Source organism: Chionomys nivalis, chromosome 6 (genome assembly GCF_950005125.1).
Source record: "Chionomys nivalis chromosome 6, mChiNiv1.1, whole genome shotgun sequence".
Taxonomy (NCBI): domain Eukaryota; kingdom Metazoa; phylum Chordata; class Mammalia; order Rodentia; family Cricetidae; genus Chionomys; species Chionomys nivalis.
In genome coordinates, this window is record NC_080091.1 from 20,520,376 (window position 1) to 20,542,729 (window position 22,354).

General features: G+C 43.8%; 1 pseudogene; it reads left to right on the forward strand.

The window, feature by feature from the left end:
- The first annotated feature begins 20,838 nt into the window (after window positions 1–20,838).
- On the forward strand, window positions 20,839–21,567 carry LOC130876513 (methylthioribulose-1-phosphate dehydratase-like; annotated as a pseudogene).
- Window positions 21,568–22,354: the final 787 nt, after the last annotated feature.

Consider the following 22,354-nt stretch of genomic DNA (forward strand, 5'->3'; position numbering starts at 1 on the left):
ACGATACTTCTGTCCATACAGAAAATCCAAGGAATCTGTCTTAAAACAAATCTAGAACTGGTGAGCTCAGTGTGGTAAAGAGCATAACTCCCAACACACAATAATCAGCTGCTGTTCTGGGGAGATGACTCTGTTGATAAGGTGACTGTCGTGCAGGCAGGAGCACCTTAGTTTCATTGCCAGAACCCATGTAAATGCCAACCATGGTGGCATGCACCCCAGAGATGGAGAGATGGAGACAGCAGGACCCTCTACAGCTCAGTAGTCAGGTAGTCTTACTGAATCAGTGAGCCCTAGGCTTAGTGATAGATCCAATCTCAAAACACAAGGTGGATGAGAGTTGACTCAAGAGCACTGATGTTCTTGCAGGTTCAGGTCCCACATGGCAGCTCACAACCATCTGATTCTAGTTACAGGGGACCCCATGCTCTCCTCTTACCTCTACAGGAACCGGGCATACACAGGGTGCACAATGCACAAAATAAAGCCAAAGAATTCTTGTTAATAAAAGGTGGAGCTGGGCGGTGGTGGCACGCACCTTTAATCCCAGCACTCAGGAGGCAGAAATAGGAGGATCTCTGTGAGTTTGAAGCCAGCCTGGTCTACAGAGTGAGTTCTAGGATATGCTCCAAAGCTACAGAGAGAAACCCTGTCTCAAAAATACATATAATAATAATAATAATAATAATAATAATAATAATAAATAAAATAAAAGGTAGAGCCCAGTGTTGTGGGACACACCTCTAATGCCAGCACACAGGAGACAGAAGCAAACAGATCTCTGTGAGCTCAAGGCCAACCTGGTCTACATACAGAGTTCAAGGCAATCCAGTGCTACATAACAAGACCCTAGCTCAAACAAAACAAAACAAAACAAAACACCCGACGTGTGTGTGGGTGTAAGTATAGACATACAATAAAGTGGGGCGAATAGAGGAAGACCTCTGGCCTCCATACACATGTGCACACATAGGCACATGCATCATGCACATAAACTTGTATATATGCACGTACCACATAAACACACACAAATATTTTATATGCCATTAGTGAATTGAAAACCAAAATGTAAAATATTTGCAATATCTTCCCCAAATGCAAACTATTTGGGCAAAAAAATTCCTAGAAAACCTCATTGCTCTAAAGAGTCAGTTTTTCTCTGTGTTTTCTTACCCAAATATGTATGTTTAACATTATACTGCATTTAACTTTTAATTGACATTTTATTCTATATGGATACTCATCAAATTTGTTGTTCAAAGGACTTCCCAATATTCCATCATCTATAGAGCGATATATTAGTATAAGGTGAGCTTTTAAAACAAGCCTGCATTCAAAAGCCAGTTTTCCCAGTGTGTCCTGAGGCAGTTGGCCTTTCTCGGTCCCAGCTGTCAGTGAAATACTATTGTAGATGAAGACTGCTCGTTCATTTCCCAGCCACCCAAACCTGAAATAATCACACAGAAACTATATTAATTAAAACATTGCTTGGCCTATTAACTCGGGCTTCTTATTAGCAAACTCTTATATCTTAAATTAACCCATTTCTATTATTTTGTATTCTCCCACAAGGCTTGTAGTTTACTGGTAAGGTTCCTGGCATCTGTCTCCTTCGGCAGCTACATTACATCTCCCTGACTCCGCCTTCTTTTCTCTTCTATCTCTGCTTGGAATTCCTGCCTTGCTCTATTCTGTGCTGCCATAGGCCCAAAGCAGCTTCTTTATTAGCCAATGGTAATAAAGCATATTCACAGCATACAGAGGGGAATCCCACATCACCTCCCCTTTTCTATCTAAATAAAAAGGAAGGTTTTAATTTTAATACAGTAGAATTACATATAACAGAAGAGGTAGTCTATATCTAATTTATCCTTTATCATAACTAAGGAAAACTATAACTGTCTTTCTTCAACTCTTTAAGACCCCAGAAGGATATAATATTACCTAAGTAAACAGGAAGTGCATTGTAAGCAACTTTTAAAACTCTAGAATTGAGGAACATGGGATGTACTCACTCATATTTGGTTTCTAGCCATAAATAAAGGACATTGAGACTATAATTCGTGATTCTAGAGAAGCTAAATAAGAAGGTGAACCCAAATAAAAACATATAAGCATCCCCCTGAATATTAACCTTCATCAGGCGATGAAAGAAGACAGAGACAGAGACCAACATTGGAACACTGGACTGAAGTCTCACGATCCAAAGGAGGAGCAGAAGGAGAGTGAGCACGAGCAAGGAACTCAGGACTGCGAGGGGTGCACCCACACACTGAGGCGATGGGAATGTTCTATCGGGAACTCACCAAGGCCAGCTGGCCGGGGACTGAAAAAGCATGGGACAAAACCGGTCTCGCTGAACATAACGGACAATGAGGACTACTGAGAACTGAAGAACAATGGCAATGGGTTCTTGATCCTATTGCACGTAATGGCTTTGTGGGAGCCCAGGTAGTTTGGATGCTCACCTTAATAGACCTGGATGGAGGTGGGTGGTCCTTGGACCGCCCACAGGGCAGAGAAACCTGCTTGCTCTTTGGGCTGAGGAGGAAGGAAGACTTGATTGGGGGAGGGGGAGGGGATGGGAGGTGGTGGCGGGGAAGAGGCAGAAATCTTTAATAATTAAATAAATTAATTAATAAAAAAAAAACTCTAGAATTGACAGAGACATCTCACTGCCTGGACAGTCATCCAAAGTTCTTTTGTAACATTGGGGCATCCATCTTCAGCCTACAGGCCCATAGTATCCAGCAGGTTTTTCCATGAAGCAGGAAATTTCAAAGACTGTTTCATCTCTATTGGCAGTTTGTCAGTATCATGCAGAATGTATGGCAGATCCTTTCATGAATCAGGAACCCTGAAGGACAGTCTCACCTTTAGGCAAATTCAGCAGTCATTTTTCTGTGGGTCCTGTATGTTCAGTTCATACAGCATACCATTAAGCAGTTCAGGCAAGTGCAGTTTTTTACCCAAATGGTTAGCAAATTCCATAAGGAGCCTCTTTGATGCCCATTATCCTCTTGAAGTAGCTTGTGCTGCCAGGAGCAGATGTGTCTCATTGTCATGAAAGTACTAAGTTTTTAAGACATTTTAAATGCCATGTTATCTTAGTCTTTGAACAGTTTGAAGAATATCTATCTATCTGAAATATATCTCTGTACATCTAGAAAACCTAACATGATTATATGCTTGACTATTATAGATGACTATCTATTAACCTGTATTTCTTAATAATACATTACATTTTAAAATGAGCTACACAAGCACAATACCTTAATCAAGAGCAGAAATGCATATACACAATATAACAAATTTGACCTTAAATTTGTATCAGTAAACCAAGATTCATACCAATGCAAAATATTCATCTATATAGCATATACCTCTTTAAATATAAACAAACATTTATAAACAATCATTTAGGGAATTTGCGCATTGTTCTCTAGACTACTTCCTGCTGATTATGGGTGCTGTTAATCAGGTCTTTTATGGGGTATGCTCTGTGGCAGGTCCATCTCAGCCAGCAGTCCTGAAGCTGTCATGGATATTGGACAATTTGGGCCATTGCTTCAGGGGATCTTATTTGATCAAACCATATTAACCAGGAAGGAAGAAATCCACAGCTTTCTATCCTCTGTGGAAACAAAAGCAGAACCTCTTTTCCAAAGCAACATATTTTTAGACCCAAATTTTGAAATCAAGATACCTTTAAAATTTATATGTTGGTTTAGTTTAGCAGCCCATACAATGAAGTGTCTCTCTGTACTTAGCTCATTTACAGTCAAAAATTCTAAGAAAACACAATAATATACATAACCCAGACTCTCTGTGTATATTCTATCTTTATGTGGATTATTTTTCTTATTCTATTACTTTTTTCTACAAGTTTAATATTTATTTCGTCTTCACTCCTTTAATCTATGACTGTCTGTTCTCTTTTATATTATAACTGTCTATAGGCTTTCTCAAGCCTATGTACACTATCCAACACTATGACCCATTTAGAGGTTTTCTATATCTAAATTTGTCTTTATTTCATGTGTACCTGTAATTATTTTCTGACCAAGAACACTTTTTTTTTCTTTTAGATGCTAAGTGGGTGTGGGTAGGACCAACTCTGAGGCACTGCCTTTTGGCTCCACCCAGTCCAACATGGCAGAGGCATGTTCACTGCCACAGCTCCAGGGTTGTAGTAAGTCTATGTCACCATTAAACAATTTGTAACTTGCTGCTCACAGACCCCATTTAAGAGCTTGGCCTCCTGAAAGAGCCAGAGCTATTCATGCAACTAGCATGAACCAGGAAGCCCTCCCCTGAAGAATCCACACAGCCTTCACTGCCAATGCTGAGTCAGGATGACTTCCCTTAAAGGACCCCTGGCACCCCTGCTCACCACCAGCAAACAGAGCCCAAGCAGCTACCAAGAAGCTATGCTAAACTCTGAGTGTGTGTGTGTCTCAGGTTTTATGTGGACATAGGTGCCTCATGTTGGTGCCATTTTGTAGACAGAGCCTGCTCATTCACTTTCTGACTGCCCAGACCTGAAATAATTATATAGAAACTATATTAATTAAAACACTGCTTAGTCTATTAACTCAGGCTTCTTATTAACTAACTTTTACATCTTAAATTAACCCATTTCTATTATTTTGTATTTTACCACGAGGCTCATGGTTTCCTCATCTGTCTCCTTCGGCAGCTACATGGCGGCTCCCTTACTCCATCTTCTTTTCTCCTCTATCTCTTCTTGGAATTCCACCTTGCTCTATTCTGTGCTGCCATAGGCCCAAAGCAGCTTCTTTATTAACCAATGGTAATAAAACATATTCACAGCCTACAGAGGGAAATCTCACATCATACTATAGTGGTATATTATTTGTATTTTAATAAATAAAGCTTATCTGAAGGTTAGAGGGCTGAGCAGCCATACAGGTCAGGGAGTGGTGGCACACATCTTTAATCCCAGGACTCGGAGATAGAGGCAGACAGATCTCTGTGAGTCCAAGGCCACCCTGGGTTACACAAGATTGAATCTATCTAAAAGAGAAATGGAACTCACACAAAGGTGATCCCAACACTTAAAATCCCAGCACTAGGGAGCTGGAGACAGGAGTGATATGACTGGGCACAGAGAGGAACATAAGGCAAGAGGAGACAGGAGCTCAGTGGAGTGTGGAGAGTTGGATGTGGCATCTTCAGGATTTGTGGAGACAGAATATCACCCATTTTCCATCTGAGGTAGAGGTAAGAGTCAGTGATTGGCTGCTTTGCTTTTCTGATCTTCAGGTTGAATCCAAACATCTGTCTCTGGGTTTTTCATTATATTTTATAATATAATAAAATATAATATAGAATAGAATATAATAATATATTTGTGCTACAAAATATCAAACATTCAGAGTTTGTAGAATTAAATATTTTAAATGACTGGTACATAGTTGTTGCTCAAGAGAGTACATTTACTAACTCCATTATTTTAATTCTCAATTTTGAACAATTAAGATAATCTCTTGACAGAGTCTTTGCTGGAGTCTGAATTCTACATCTCTAGTTTTGAGCGCTCACTATTCACGCATCCACTGATTTTTTTTCTCGCGGGTTCCTCATTTCTTTCTTGCTTTTTTGGGTGTACGGATCAGCCTCACGTTCTCCTCCGTCCTTTGTCTGGTTTTTTTTTTTTTTGTTTTTGTTTTTGTTTTTGAAGTTCAGTGGACAACATTTACGATCTCTCTCATCTAGTCCCTTCTCCGGCTTTTTATGGAGGTCGGCGGTCAGCACCATGTTCTTTTTTGTACTTTTTGTTCTTTCTCCGGCATTCATCCTAGAGTTTAGTGGTCAGCACCATGTTGTCTTTAATCTTGGGGTTCAGTAGTCATGCCCACATTGGATGCCATTATGTTGGGGCCCATGTTGCTCCAACACAGATAATTCTTTTTCCTAACTGGACTGGAATGGAATCGCGAGGAATAATTAGATACAGCTTACACGGTCATGATGGAAGGGCATTTCAGGGTCTTTTCTCCTGCCCATCTCCCACGTTTATTATTCAAACAGTTTATATACCATCACCTCAATTGAGCGGGAAAATACATTAGGCTGTCTGGTAGGTAACCAGGTGAATGCCTTCTCTCATGTCTGTATCTACCTGTATGCTAGCTGTCACATAGGCCTGAATTAACATCTCTATAAGATATCCTCCAAATTACAAAGGAAGAAAGCACCAAACCTCCTGACTACTAGGTTACCAGCTTCAGCCAACACCTCTCCTCTGGTGATCTACATTTATAACAAAAGAGAAAGGAGCAGCACATCCCGACTATTGTTAGGCAGAGACAGCTTGTCTGCAGAGCTACGTGACCACCTCAGATCGGGTCTATGGTTTTTGGGCCTTGCAGAAATATGGGCCTACAATATTCTTTTTTGTTTTGTTTTGTTTTCAGAATATTAACCTTAGGCTTTTAGCTCTGAAAACACTGTTTTCAAGTTTATGTGGGGTGATTGAAAGCCTTGGCTAACTAATTTGATGGCCTAATTTGTAAATAGAATGTCAGTTTATTGAAAAACAGAAGCATCACTGTGCTGGTTACTTACAGGCATGGCCTGTGTTAAACTCTACACTCTCCTTCCCTTTTCACTTGACCATGAGTGTAACCTTGGCTGTAAAGTGATCCAGAATCCCACCGCCAAGAGTCCATGGGAGAGGCGTGGACAGCAGAAAGGCAGGGTTGAAAACCCAGCAACCTGAACCAGAGGTAGTCAGACACACTGGTTAAAGCCAAGTGCCACCACCACCCTACCCAGAAACCTGAACTGGAGGTAGTCAGACACACTGGTTAAAGCCATGTGCCAACACCACCTAGTCCAGCCTTAAACTTAAAAGGGCTTGAGAAAGGGGGGGCAGCTAAACACTGGAGAGAGAACTGTTGTGGAAGTCACCAAGCGGGCTATAGTTTTTGGAAGAGAAAGAACCAGCCCATGACTATGTGGCGAGAAGGGAGCCAGAGAAATAAATGCTCCTTCCTTATTTCTTTACTAACCAGGTTGATACTCACAAGAAAAAAAAATAGTGGACAACTGGCCACTTACCCAGTGGGCAAGGATGCCCAGGGACACAGTCCCTGTGGACCCACCTTAGACAGAGGAGGGTGGAGAAGCCTGAAGGGTGTATCTGAAGGTAATGATTGTTTTCCGTATGTAAGAGACTCATTGGCTTAATTGAAGTGCATTCGCAGGCCTAAGTAGCTTTTACTCATTTTTGCTCTGCCCCATTTTGGATTTAGGCTTGCTCTTCTTTTGGATCTTCACTCTACTACCTATTAAAGTGCATACAGAGTCTTAGATACCGCTCAGTTTTAGAATGTGTTTTTAGCCTGCACAAACTCTGGCATTCCCTAGACAGACCCTTCCAGGAGGGACTAGTTATCCTCATAAGAAATTCTAAGAGAATCAATGTATATGAGTGGTCATCTAAGCGACACAGGGAGGAGCAAGGAAGTGCACATCTCTATCCAGTCCCTAGCTCCTGGAACAGACCCTCTACATACACCCCCCCCCCCACCACCAAATCCCACAGTCCTTGAGAAGTCAGTGCTTAATCATCTCAGGCTTCTGAGCTGCTCACTACTCCAACCAGAGCCAGACAAGGGCAGCTGAGACAGACTGAGTGTCTGGGACAAAGTCCACATGTAGTCTTATCCCTGTAGGAATAGCTGCCAGGTATTTAGGTGGATACATAGGGAGTCCAAAATGTTTCCACACACAAATAGAATCATAGTCTTGGGAGGTAGCACTTCACTGACTAGAGAAAGTGGCTGATCATGAAGCCAGCCACCTCGCTGGTGTCTGAATGTGATCCTCATATTCACCTACTAGGAATCAGTGCCAAAATACTGAGAGATGAGAACTTCACAGGTGATTTAAGGACTATGGAGGTAGCTCAATGGTGGCGCATGCTCAAGATGCTTGCTACAGCCTCCTCAATGGTGGTGCATGCTCAAGGTGCTTGCTACAGCCTCCTCAATGGTAGCCCATGCTCAAGGTGCTTGCTACAGCCTGCTCAGTGGTTGTGGATGTTCAAGGTGCCAGGTACAACCTACAACACAAGAACAACAACAAAAAAGTAAGTGATAAGATTATGGATTAGTTATTTGGAGGGTGGACTGGGTGGACTCATTAGCAAGACGGTGGGTTTGTTATAAACGTTCAGCCCCCTGCAGCTGTCTCATGGGATGTGTTTTGTCTTGTAAGCAGAGCAAGAAAACCCTGCCAGATGCCAATGCCATACTGTTAGACTTCCCAGTCTCTAGAACTGTGGTTCTCAGCCTTTGGGAGTTGCATATCAGATATTTACAGTATGACTCATAACAGTAGCAAAATTAGTTGTGAGGTATCAATGAAATTAATTTTATAGTTGAGGGTCATCAAAACCTGAGGAACTGTATTAAAGGGTCGCAGCATTAGGGAGATTGAGAACCACTGCACCAGAACATGAACCAAATGGTTTTCTGGATATTATAAATTAACCTGTGGTGATTTATTATAAAGTAGTCTCTGGTATTCTGATAGACCGACACTCACTGAAGGAGTTATCACCAGACGTCATTCTGCCCAGGCTAGTTCAGATCTCCATTGGCGTGTAACTTCCGGAAGGGCACTGAAAGCAGCCTAAATAAAAGGGCTACGCCATAGCTTTCTGCCACCTCTTACTTTCCAACAGGTTTTGCGCTGGCAGAGTAAGGGGTGTGGTTCTTTTGTTCAAAGTGAGCTTTGGCGGAGAGAACTGACTTATAGAGGAGTGGTATACTCTTGATTCGTTTAGTTCCTGCTAAAGAGTGTTTCTTAGTCCATTTTTTGTTGCTTAAAAAAATACCACAGACTGGGTAATTTAGAAGTTCAGAGATGTGTTTCTTACCAATGAAGGGTCTGAGAAGTCCAACATAAAGATGCTGATGTCTGGTGAGGGCCTTCCTGCTGCATGTAACGTACAGAGAGGGAGAGGGTGCGCCTGAGAGCAGCTTCCTGAAGCCACTAATCTCAGCAGAATGTTCTCAGCTTTTTTTTTTTTTTTAAAGATTTATTTATTTATTATGTATACAACATTCTGCCTCGATGTATGTCTGCACGCCAAAGGAGGGCTCCAGATCCCAGTACAGATGGTTGTGAGCCACCATGTGGTTGCTGGGAATTGAACTCAGGACCTTTGGAAGAGCGGCCAGTGCTCTTAACCTCTGAGCCATCTCTCCAGCCCGAATGTTCTCAGCTTTACACACACAGAGAAACAGAGAGAGCGAGGGGGGAAGGGAGGAGGAGGAGGAGGAAGAGGAGGAGAAGGAGAGAGAGAGAGAGAGAGAGAGAGAGAGAGAGAGAGAGAGAGAGAGAGAGAGAAGAGAGGGAGGAAGAGAAGGCCCCGCTGGGTGGTGGTGGCCCACGCCTTTAATTACAGCACTCAGGAGGCAGAGGTCGGGGGATCTCTGTGAGTTTGAGGCCAGCCTGGTATACAAAGCAAGTTTCTGGAAAGCCAGAGCTGTTACACAGAAAAACCCTGTCTTGAAAAAAACAAAGCAAATAAATAAATAAATAACCAACCAAGCAGGGATTATGGCTGTGAAACAAGCAGTGTGAGCTGAGCTCATGATGGGCAGCAGTCTATGTGCCTCTAGGGAAAATATCTGTGAACTTTATAATTACTCCCCTTCTATCTGGTATTATTTGTTTTGGGTTTTGTTGGTTTTTGTTATTTGGACACAGGATTCAGGGATTCCTCACTGTGTAGCCCTGGCTGGCATGGGATTTTCTATGTAGACCAGGCTGGTATGGAACACACAGAGTTCCTGCCTCTTCCTTCTGAGTGCTGGGATAAAAGTCATGCGTCATCACGTCCAGCCTTGATACGCTGGCTTTTCATATATTTATTGAAATGTAAAAATGAAAGTCCACAGTTGGTAAGCAATTCGTAAAAATTATCTTAAGGAAATCCAGTGGTCCCTATGATGGCTCTTGAACATCCTCTCTACAAATGTAGATTAATATTCCAAAGGCACACAGAGGAGGGGAATTCTTGGATACAGACTTTCTAAGGATTGGGAGAACTTGGGTATATTTTACAGTGCTTACAAAACACACACACACACACACACACACACAATTCAGTGTACCATGAAGCAGTGAAAAATATTTTCTAGGCATGCTTTTTTAATTTATTTATTTTTACTTTATGCACATTGGTGTTTTTTGCCATGAGTGTTGGGTCTCCTGGAACTAGAATTACAGACAGTTGTATGCTGCCATGTGGGTGCTGAGAAGTGAACCCAGGTCCTCTGGGAAGAACAACCAGTGCTCTTAACTACTGAGCCATCTCTCCAGCCCTCTAGACATGCTTTTTAAATGGTCTTTATTCAGTTAATAATATCAGGAATCAAAATTTTTTGGCACCTCATTGCAAGACAAATGTATGTCACCTGGAGATATTTTTTAAAAACAAGTATTGACCAGACATGGTGACACATTCCTTTAATCCCAGCACTCTGGAGCCAGAGGCTGGTGGATCTCTGTGAGTTCATGGCCTCCATAGTGAGTTCCAGGCTAGCCAGGGCTACATAATAAGACTTTATCTCACTAAATAAATAAATAAGTAAAATTTAAAATTAAAAAACATGTCGATTGACATCCAGAGCAAATTTATTTTACCTGTGGCTAAATATAGCAATGCTGTCCTTTCTGCGCGGAACTTTTAATTTTTTTTTCTTTTTCTGCACTGGCAAAGAGACAAAAGGCTTTGTACTTGCTGAAATTAGAACGTGAGCCAAGAAATATTAAAAGTTCCTTTTATATTGCCACCACGTTAATAAAAATTTTAAATTAATAGCAGATTCTGCCATTTTGAAAAGCATTAGATACTATGTCCTTATTGAGGTGGTATTAAATTACAGTTTCCCTGAACTCACTAGTAGCTCCATGGAAATGACAAAATGCAGTCCAAACACAACCCAGTTCCTTTCTTCTCCAGTGTGTGAGATCTGTTTCCATGGAAATTCCATGTTGACCAGGAATCGCAAGAATACTTATTATAAGCACACGTATCTCAGAAGCAAAGCCTTTCGGTGAATAACCATGATTTAATTTTAATCATTCCATTAAAATTGTTCAAATAATAGAAAAGAGATCTGTATTCTTCTAAAGCAGAGACCATTCTGCAATTTCCCTTAGCTCGATGTATTAATTTAATAGAATTGGAGATTACAGGGACTTTAATTTGCCTTTTGATGAAAGCAAAATTAAATTTTAATCATTTAGGTAAATTTATTCAGTCAAAAAAGATTAAGGACTTAGTCTGTTGGGATGTGGGAAGGAACATAGAGATGTACACCAGGACCCACAATGACAAACAGGCGGCAACAGTCAGGCAACAGTCCTGCTCTGGAAGGAGTGAGGGAAAGGAGGGAGAACCAGGGACTCTGGATTTGAACAGGGTTTGGCAAACAAGAAGGGAGGGTCTTGGCCTGGGGAGGGCAGGTGTCTAAGCAACGACCCAGAGTCAAGAAAGAAAGCTGAAGTCATGCTTGCAGAGGTGTGAAGAGAACTCTGAGATGACAAGCTGGGCCGTGGCTGGGGTTGTGCAGCGGTGAACACTGTCCCCACCAGGACGTGTTCTCACGGCAGCTGTGTTCAGTTAGGGCTCCAGCGGCTGGGTGACGAGTGAGAACCTAAAGGAAGGGACCAGAAGACTGTGTTCCTGAAACTGGGAAGAGAACAGAGGTGAAGCTTCAAAGACCAGTAGCCTTGAAAAACTGGCTTGAGAAATGTGGTAATTTTAAAATATGGCCATTGCTGCTTATGGTGGCGCACTCCTTTAATCCCAGCACTCGGAGGCAGAGGCAGGTGGATCTCAGTGAGCCTGAGGCCAGCCTGATCTTCAGAGTTCCGGGACAGCCAGAGCTGCAAAGAGAAACCCAGTTTCAAAGAAGCAATATATAAAATATATATGTACATATATATGTGTATACACACATACACACATATATATGTATATATATTTGTGGATACAATATCCACAAAAACATATGGCTCTTTTTTAAAGAGATGTGAATTAATGGCACTCCCATCTGTGCCCGCTAGCCTGTAGAAAGCAGAATGAGGCAATGGTGATGGTGTGTACCTCTGAGAACAGATCTTCAGAGGCTCTGGACTTCCTCCCTGTTTACTCTCTCAGTATTCTTGCTCTGGTGATCCCCAGTTCCGTGTTCAACCTTGGACACGGGCTCTCCAGCCCTCTTAGGCCTCCTGCTGACTACTGTCCTGGCTGTCCCTGCAGTCTCGCTGGAGCGGAAGTCAGCACCTCTTCCAGAAACAGATCTCAAGTCTGTGAAGAGCCCGGTGGTAATAATGGCGTTCTAATCTATTCAGCCTTGTGGTGTTTGTTATGCGGAAATGCACAGACTAGGTGAAGTGTGAAGGGAAGGGACAGGGTCACCGGGCCTGGGGGCTGGGCAGTAGATAGGTTCTGGAAGGGAAGAATGGGATCAGAATGTTTCCGAGGCGCACAGACTTTGAAACCAGACGTTCCCGCTCCCTCAGCAGTGGAGGAAATCAGACAGACAGCAGTGCAGTGATTCTCTGACACTGGTCACTAATTCTCCGCCGAGATCAGAGACTCCAGGAAAGTCGGAAACATGGAAGAACTACTGCGAGATATTACGCAGAAAGTCCGGGAAAGTCAAGTCAGGGAAACCCAGGGCTATCTTCAGCAGTTCTCGGCTCCCTGGGAGAGCAAGCGGTGAAAGCAGACAGTGGCGCTTGCCTCACCCTGGCAAGAGCTCTCCAGTCAGATCGGAAAGGCGATTGAACAGAAGATTCTGATGCTAGTGTGGAGTGGCTGTGAGAGACACCCAGACAGGACAGTGGGCACGTGACTGCGTGAGACACCCAGACCGGACAGTGGGCACGTGACTGCGTGAGACACCTAGACAGGACAGTGGGCACGTGACTGGCTGCATGAGACACCCAGACAGGACAGTGGGCACGTGACTGCGTGAGACACCTAGACACCATGACTGCGTGAGACACCCAGACAGGACAGTGGGCACGTGACTGGCTGCATGAGACACCTAGACAGGACAGTAGGCACGTGACTGGCTGCATGAGACACCCAGACAGGACAGTGGGCACGTGACTGCGTGAGACACCCAGACAGGACAGTGGGCACGTGACTGCGTGAGACACCCAGACAGGACAGTGGGCACGTGACCACATGACTGCATGAGACACCCAGACAGAACAGTGGGCACGTGACTGGCTGCGTGAGACACCCAGACAGGACAGTAGGCACGTGACTGCGTGAGACACCCAGACAGGACAGTGAGCACGTGACTGGCTGTGTAAGATGCCTAGACTGGACAATGGGCACAAGACAGGTTGAGCCCAGGATATGGAAGGGTTGAACTTCTGAAGCAATTATAATCTGGGTAACACATGTCGCGTCTAGTCATGTTTATATTGTCAAGGAAATTTTGCGTGGGTAGGCCTTGCTCCCCCAGTGAGATGGTAAACTTGGGGTACCCGCGGTGGTTTGTGCAGTTTTACCCCTGTAGCAGCTAGCACTCAGCTTCACGGGGGCTGTGTGCACGTGTTAGATCAGTGCATGAAACATTCGAGCCTCTTTTGTGTGTGCTTCCGTTCCAGTTGTTCGCCTCCTTCACAATGGGCATCTGATTGAGGTCTGCCCCTTCAGGTCATCGGCTGTCTTCTACCCTTGTCTCTAGGAGCCGGGATCTCTGGGTGTTTTTAAGAAGCCTTGCATTATTATCAGAAAAGGACTATGCCTGATTGGCTCAAAATAATAAACCCTAATTCTGCCTACGTGAAGCAACCTTGAAATCAGCCTTGATTGATTGATTTCAGTCTGAAAAACAAAACAAAACAGGATAATGGTGAAAAGAGAGGGGGGGAGGGAGATAGACAGACAGACAGACAGGTAGGTTGAGAGAGAGAAAGAGACAGACAGACAGACTGACTTACTCATTGTCTTCTGGATCATGGGGAATCAGAGGTCTCCATCTGTTGGCAGAGGTTTCTGTCCTACCAGGTCCCAGAGCCATTTAGTCCCAAATAAACACACAGAGGTCTACATTAATTATAAACTGATTAGCCTAATAGCTCAGGCTTTTTATTAATTCTTACATCTTAAATTGGCCCATTATTCTTGTCTATATTAGCCACGTGGCTTGGTATCTTTTTTGGTGAGGCAGTCACATCTTGCTTCTTCTGCAGCTGGGTAACCACTGGAGACTGAGCTTTTCTCTCCCAGAATTCTCCTGTTCTCATTGCCCCGCCTCTACTTCCTGCCTGGTCCCTAGGCCTATACTTCCTGCCTGGATACTGGCCAATCAGCATTTTATCAAACAAGTATAAGAAACAAATCTTTACAGGGTAAAACCATTGTCCCTCTGCTTCCATCCAGAAAAATCCTAACGAAGCTTAGCTAGATGAGGGCCTGGTAAGAGGACCTGGACTCTGAGGTTTAGTGCAACAAATGATTATTTATGTTTTGGGGGACGGGGAGGAGTGTCTTGGTTTTGTTGTTTTTTTGATTGGGAGGGTTTTGTTAGTTAGTTTGTTTATTTTTGTTTATTTTTCCAGACAGAGTTTCTTTGTGTAGCCTCGGCTGTCCTGCAACTCAATCTATAGGCCAAGCTGGCATCAAACTTGGAGATCCGCCTGTCTCTGCTTCCCAAGTGCTAAGACCAAAGGTGTGAGCCACTACCGCCTTGGCTTATGTATTTTTTTTTAAGTTGGTGAAGTATCTTTTTATTGCTTGCCTTGAAGGGTGGAGAAAGACCTGTTAAAGTCTGTTACAATGACTAAGGCGAAAATAAAAAAAGAAAAGACACCAGGAAACCATGGACAGAATTATCTATTGCAATGCTATCCATGGGCAGGCTTCTGATTTTGCCTACTTTTGCACATCTCTGTTTTTAGATTGGGCTTGCTATGCAGCCCAGGGCAGTCTTGAGTTCCTCCTGCACCTGCAGGCCAGGTTCTCGAGAAGAAAGGATTGTGCCACCATGGAATATGTGTCCTATTTACATACGCAGTCATGTAACAGCTTCTTCTCATCCAGTTCAGGTTTATATATACTGGCTACTGCATTAAAGGTTTAAAGTCTGTTAAGTACAGTTGGGCTAAAATGGTGGCTCAGTAGCTAAGAGCACTTAACTGTTCTAGTAGAAAAGCCAGGTTCCTCTCCCAGCACCCACATGGTGGCCTACAACCACCTTTAACTCCAGTTTTAGGGGCTCCTGATGCCCTCTTCTGACCTCCACTGGTATTTCACACACTCGATGCCACACTCACACTCAGACACACATATAGTTATTAAATAAATGTTTTTAAAATCATGGTATTGATAAGCCAACCTCTACAGTTTGGTGGCATTCACTGTTTTTGTTGATGAGTTTATAATGGGCATTGTTTAAATGTTTTGTTGTGCTTTGTCCCGTATAAAAGTGAGGGGGACCAGAGAGGAAAGTACTGACACCATTGATCCAGACTTCCTCTAATGCAGCCAGCTACCCAGGAGGAAAAGAGTTCAGCCATAGTCAGCAGCTCACTATAAATGAAAAGAAACCAATGCAACAATACATCAGAAGTGCTGGGACAGGGCCCGAGGGGTGGCTGCTCTTCCAGGGGACCTGGATTCACTTCTCAGCACCCACACGGCAGTTCACAGTCCTCTGTATTTCCTATTCCAGGGGATCCTTTCGGGGGATAAACTTTTTTTTTATTTTTTTATTTTTTTTGGTTTTTCGAGACAGGTTTCTCTGTAGCTTTGGAGCCTGTCCTGGAACTAGCTCTTGTAGACCAGGCTGGTCTCGAACTCACAGAGATCCGCCTGCCTCTGCCTCCCAAGTGCTGGGATTAAAGGCGTGCGCCACCACCGCCCGGCCGGGGGATAAACTTTTGTACACTGTGAAGATGTGTCTCTACCTAAGATGCCTTCTGATTAGTTTAATAAAGAACTGAATGGCCAATAGCTAGGCGGGAGAGAATAGGCGGGACTTCCAAGGAGAGAGAGGAACTTGGGAAGAGTCTGAGGCAACGTGGAATTAGGCAAGCGAGCCTCATGCAAGTTGGACAGACAGGAAGAAGGAGAGGAAACAAGCCACATGCCAGAATGTAAATTAATATAAATGGGCTAATTTAAGTGTAAGTCAAGGCCAAGCATTCATAATTAATAAGAATTATCTGTGTCATGATTTGGGACCTGGCAGCCCAGAGAAAGTCCAACTACAGAATCCAAGACCCTCTTCTGACGCCAGGCACACATATAGTACACGTACATGCAGGCAAAACACCCATATGCGCAAAAATAAATCAATTAAATTTTAAACATAAAGTGCTAGGTCTAACTTCCTGAAAATTGACTGAAATAGAGATGTACTTGGAAATTTCACAATAACTTTTGGCTTGGTTTTATTTGTTTTTGTTTTTGTTTTGTTGAGACAGTTTCTTTGTGTAGCCCTGGCTGTCCTGGAACTCCATTTGTAGACCAGGCTGACCTTGAACTCTGAGATCCACCTGCTTCAGCCACTGCCCTACCCAGTCAAATATCCTGAAGTGTACATTATGTTAGGAAAGAAAGGGAACTGCCTGTATTGACCTGTGCTCCAGGAAGCCACAATGAAGGTGCCACAGGGGTTAAGGGAAGCGCCACATGAGCTAATGGTGTCACCCTGTACCAGCTTCCACGACAACAAGGCTCCTTTTGACTTTACCTTTATATTCTGAAGAAAACTTCATTTAGAGAAGGGTACCAATGTGACAGAATCTGAAAATGTTCTTAACCTTGAGAGTGTTTATATAAGAGCAGACGTCATTCAGCCTCCTCAGGGCACCACTCAGCAATGCTTGTCAAAATCTAAGTATTTGTCTGAGAGATGGCTCAGTGGTTAAGAATACTGACTGCTCTTCCAGAGGAATGGGGCTCAATTCCCAGCACCCACATGGTGCTCACAACTGTCTATAACTCCAAGATCTAACACCCTCACACAGACATACATACAGGTAAATAAATAGTTTTTAAAAATCTGAGCACACTATTGGAGCCACCAATTTTACCTCTACTTTTATTGTTCAAATAATCAATACGAAATAACCATTCAAGGGCACATTCAAGACTTATGTGTAGGATATTTAGTAGGCTGTTGATGAGAATGGCAAGATATTGAAAACAATGTAGATACCCATAAATATAGCATTTGTTAAAAGAATAGGAAGAGGCCAGGGTGAAGGAACATGCCAGAAATCCCAGCACTTGGGAAGCTGTGGCAGAAGGATCATGAGTTCCAGACAAGCTTGAGATATGTAGTGGAACCCCATCTCAAAAATCAGCACTGGAGAGATGACACAGTGGTTAAGAGCACTGGCTGCTCTTGCAGAGGGCCTGGGTTTGAGCATGGTGGTTTACAGCCACCTGTAACTCCATCTCAGGGGACCTGTGCCCTCTTCTGGCCTCCATGGGCACCAGACACACATGTAATACATAAACATGTATACAAAGCAAAAGACATACATATAAAATACAACGTACTTAAAGTTAGAAATCTGCACACAGGTGTGCACACTCGTGCATGCATGTGCACACACACATACTAATGAAAGGAAAGATGCCTAGGATAAATTGTACAGTGGAAAAGCAGGTTATAATAGAATTCCATATGTCAGTCCAAGTCTACAAGTTAAAAAAAAAAAAAAAAAAAAGACCAAGTTGGTGTTATACACCTCTAATCCCAGCACTGGGAAGCAGAGGCTGCCAGATTCTATGGAAATGTGTCAGAAAGCCTAGTTCCACATTCTCGGTGGCTACTGCAGCTTCCTTCCCTGAAGTTGTCAACTGCCCAAGTCCCTGCCTAAAGTGCTCAGCTTTTGACATACTTGGACACAAACCCAGTTAGTGGTGCACACATCATCAGCCCTTGCCTACAACCTATAAAGTCTCCCTGATTTCGCTTGTGGGCAAGGCTTCTCTGACCTTCATCTCTGAGGTTCTCCTGTTATACTTTTCCAGTTCAGCTTGATCTGATTTATTGAGTCAGTGGAGAAACATATTTTGGGATACAGAAAGCCTATTAGGTTTCTCTAGTAGCCCGACTGTCCTGGAACTCACTCTGGAGACCAGGCTGGCCTTGAACTCAGAGATCCTCCTGCCTCTGACTCCTGAGTGCTGGAATTAAAGGCATTTGCCACCATCACGCAGATATATTTAGATTTTTTTTAATACAAAAATATTAGTGATTGGGCTGGAGAGATGGCTCAGAGGTTAAGAGCACTGACTAGTCTTCCAGAGATCCTGAGTTCAATTCCCAGCAACCACATGGTGGCTCACAACCATCTGTAATGAGATCTGGTGCCCTCTTCTGGCCTGAAGGCATACATGCAGACAGAATACTGTGTACATAATAAATAAATAAGTCTTTAAAAAAAATTATCAGTGATTTACTCTAAGTTCAAGGCCAGCCTAGTCCCCATGGTTTGTTCAAGCCAGCCAAAGCTACACAGTAAGCCTGTCTCTAAATGAACAAGCAAACACAAAGTAAAGATTTTGTGTAATTTTCAGATGCTAAGACTATCAGTGAAAATGTACGAAATTGAGTCCATGGGTGACTAAAAGACACGCGGAGTCCTCGACGTTACTAGCAAACCCCATGACCCGCATTCCAGGGTGATCTGTGCACAGGCTGCTCTGTCTGCTCTTCCACTGTGGCCGTGGGTGCTTTCAGGAGACACTGGTATGCATCCTGAGACACTCGGGTGTTTGTAACTCTCTTCTTGTTCTGCAGCACTTCCTGGGGCATCTGGGATAAAGATATTGACGTATGATAACAAGCAATTCCTTCCTCTGCTTCCTGTGTCTTTTCTAGTTTAGCTACCCAAACATCTCATGTTAGGTGCATGCACACTGTAAATCAGTAAAATTGCCTTACTATTCATTTTGTTGACTTAGTATTATTATTATCATCATCATAATTATTATTATTATTGTGGTTCTGGGACTTAATGCTAGAGCTTGTATGTGAACTGTGTCTGCACTCTCTTGAATATTGGTAGGAATAACAAAAATACTGGGTGAGGAAAGAGAGAGAGACGGGAAGAGAGAGAGATGGGGAGAGAGAGAGAGACTGATTTTCTCAAATTTTCAGTTATGTAAACCAAAAATAAAAGCTTTTTTTAACAAACATAAGATGTTATGAAGTCGTGGTACATTGTTGTACCATACAAATGATAAGGACCTGAGGTTAGGGAGTGGCTCAGTGAGTAAGAGTGCTTTCTGTTCAAGCATGAGGACCTGAGTGTAAATCCCCACCATCCACATGAGAAACAAGGTGTGGATGCATGTGCCTTCAGACCTAAGGAGCTCACTGGCCAGCCAGCCTAGTCAAAACACCGAGTGTCCAGTCCAGTGAGCCCCTGTCTCAGGCAATAAGGTGGCCAGTGATAGAGAAAGACAACCTGCTACTCCTCGGGCTCTGCCCCACATGCTCACATGCATACAGCGCGCATGCACAAACACACACACACACACACACACACACACTGAATAAGTAAATAATAATCCATCCATTCATTCATTCTGAAGCACAGAAGACAATGTAAGTGGATGTCACAGGGTGTAGGATCTCCTTTCTCCAGTATCTTCATCACACGTGTATAGAAATAGGAGCATTAAGCAAACAAACCTGCCTTTTCCCATAGATGTGTAGGGAAGTAAATGGAGGAGTCAGTTTTACAAATCAGCTGAACTACTGATGGCGCTGTAGGTAAAAACAGAGAAATCAGACCAGGAAGAGGGGCCAATGCCACTCAGCTCAGCTACTCAAATGCAGGCAAGGTTGCTTGCGCCACAAGTTCAAGGCCAGTTCAGATATGTGGTGACAATCTCATCTAAGAACACAACCGGGAAAGTGAAAGTTGTGGGTGTCTCGACTCTTGTACCAAATTCAATGGCATTCCACAAGAAAATGGACCATGGTTTTCTTTGTCCTCTTGCTACTGAATGATGCTTGTTCCATTCTATACGGTTTCATCCCAAGAGAGATGACAGTGTCAATGCCTGACACTTGTCTTGGGAGAACTCTAAGCTTATTTGTCCTGCTGCAGGGCTCAGGCGAATACCCAGTGTCATATGAAGGACAGACTTCTTAAACACTACAAGCCAAGGGTCTGCAAGAGAAGGCACAGGAGACTTGCGGGCTTTGAGGGACACATTATAAGTGAGCATTCCAGCAAAAGGCTCATCCCGCCACTCTTGTGAGAAAACAAAGACTCAAGGCCAAAGCTTAACCATCCTCTGCACACACGTGGCTGTGTCTGGTGAGACCAGGGTCTTAACCTTCCTGTCCACAGCGTCCACACATATCGCTGTGTCTAGTGAGACCAGGGTCCTAACCTTCCTGTCCACAGTGTCCACACACATGGCTGTGTCTGGTGAGACCAGGGTCTTAACCTTCCTGTCCACAGTGTCCACATACACCATTATGTCACAGTGTCTGGGCTTAGATACCAAGAAAACCAGCTGCCCGTGCCTGGCCTCCTGGCATGTCACAGCCTCTCCCGCTGCAAGGGAGAACCCACCTGTGCTACGATGAGCTGGATTTGGAAGAACTAGGAAGACCCTTGGTTTCAGATAAGTCATTGTCCTGGTGCCCTACAGGTGTCCCCTGGGACCCTCAAGACTATTTGCTCTCTCTTGCTCCGCCCCCAGGCTTCCCGTTTTGCCACCTAACAGCGTTCTTACGGTGCGCTTAGGACTGGAAAGAGCGCGCAGCGGATAACCGAGCCGAGGTCGCAACCATGTCTGGCTGTCACGCTCAGGGAGACTGTTGCTCGCGGCCGTGCAGTGTGCAGGACAAGGAACACCCCAGATTCCTAATCCCAGAACTTTGCAAACAGTTTTACCATCTGGACTGGGTCACCGGCACCGGAGGAGGAATTAGCTTGAAGCATGGCGATGAAATCTACATTGCTCCCTCAGGCGTGCAAAAGGAACGCATTCAGCCAGAAGATAATGTTTGTTTGTGACATCAATGAACAGGACATAAGTGGACCTCCAGCATCTAAGATGCTCAGAAAAAGCCAGTGTACTCCTCTCTTCATGAATGCCTATACCATGAGAGGAGCAGGCACAGTGATCCATACCCACTCTAAGGCTGCTGTCTTGGCCACCCTCCTGTTTCCAGGACAGGAGTTTAAAATTATACATCAAGAGATGATCAAAGGAATAAGGAAACGTACCTCAGGAGGGTATTACAGGTATGATGACGTATTAGTGGTACCCATTATTGAGAACACACCTGGAGAGAAAGACCTCAAAGAACGAATGGCTCTTGCGATGAATGAGTACCCAGACTCCTGTGCGGTGCTCGTCAGGCGTCACGGGGTGTACGTGTGGGGAGAGACGTGGGAGAAAGCAAAAACCATGTGTGTTATGACTACCTGTTTGACATTGCTGTCTCTATGAAGAAAATGGGAATGGATCCAACGCAGTTCCCAGTTGGAGAAAATGGAATTGTGTGAGCCAAGTGGATGTCTAAGTATCTTCAAGGATAAAACAAACTTAATTACGCCTTAAATAAAACTTGACTGCTAAAAAAAAAAAAAAAAAAACCACCCTGTTCAATTAAGGATTTTACTTTTATTTTAAAAATTAAGATATCTACTTTTGTCAATTGTTTGCAGCTTTAGGAGCTTTTGTCCGACTCTCGTTTTACGATGACTTAAACAAAACTTAAATAATTCAAAGGTTGTCATTTAATTAAAATTGTTAAATACTCTTTCCCTTTTGAGGCTTCTGGTGGAGAGGCGTTCCCTCTGCCATTTTGGTACGTATTTACTGCCCCCCGCTGGACAGAAAAACAAGTGCAGGTGAGCACTTCGTTAAGGGGGCAAACCTGTTCTGCAACCGTGGTTGGAGGGTTGGAGGAGGTTCCCTTCTCCCCAAGGCTGACGAAATGCGGGTGCCGTGTAGATTGGGGAGAAGAGGATTTTCTGACCGCGCGGCGGCTGTGGTGAACCCTACAGTCCGCACCTGTCAGATTGGGGTTGGGGGTGAGCGGGGTGGGGCTCCGAGCCTCTGCTCTAGAATCTGCTTCCAGGGACAGCCCAGGCAACGGTCTTTGACGTGGGTTTATCCGTTTACTGTGTAGACGGATTAGGCGAGATTTGAGGCACAAGGCGGGGTGTATATAGACAGGCAATTTGAAAACTCGTTCACCCCGGGCCTCTGTTATGGCTCCCAGAGAAGCACCAACTGTATTTGGAGAATGCTACTGGGGGATTACCTTCTTTGCCGGTTTCTGCCCCG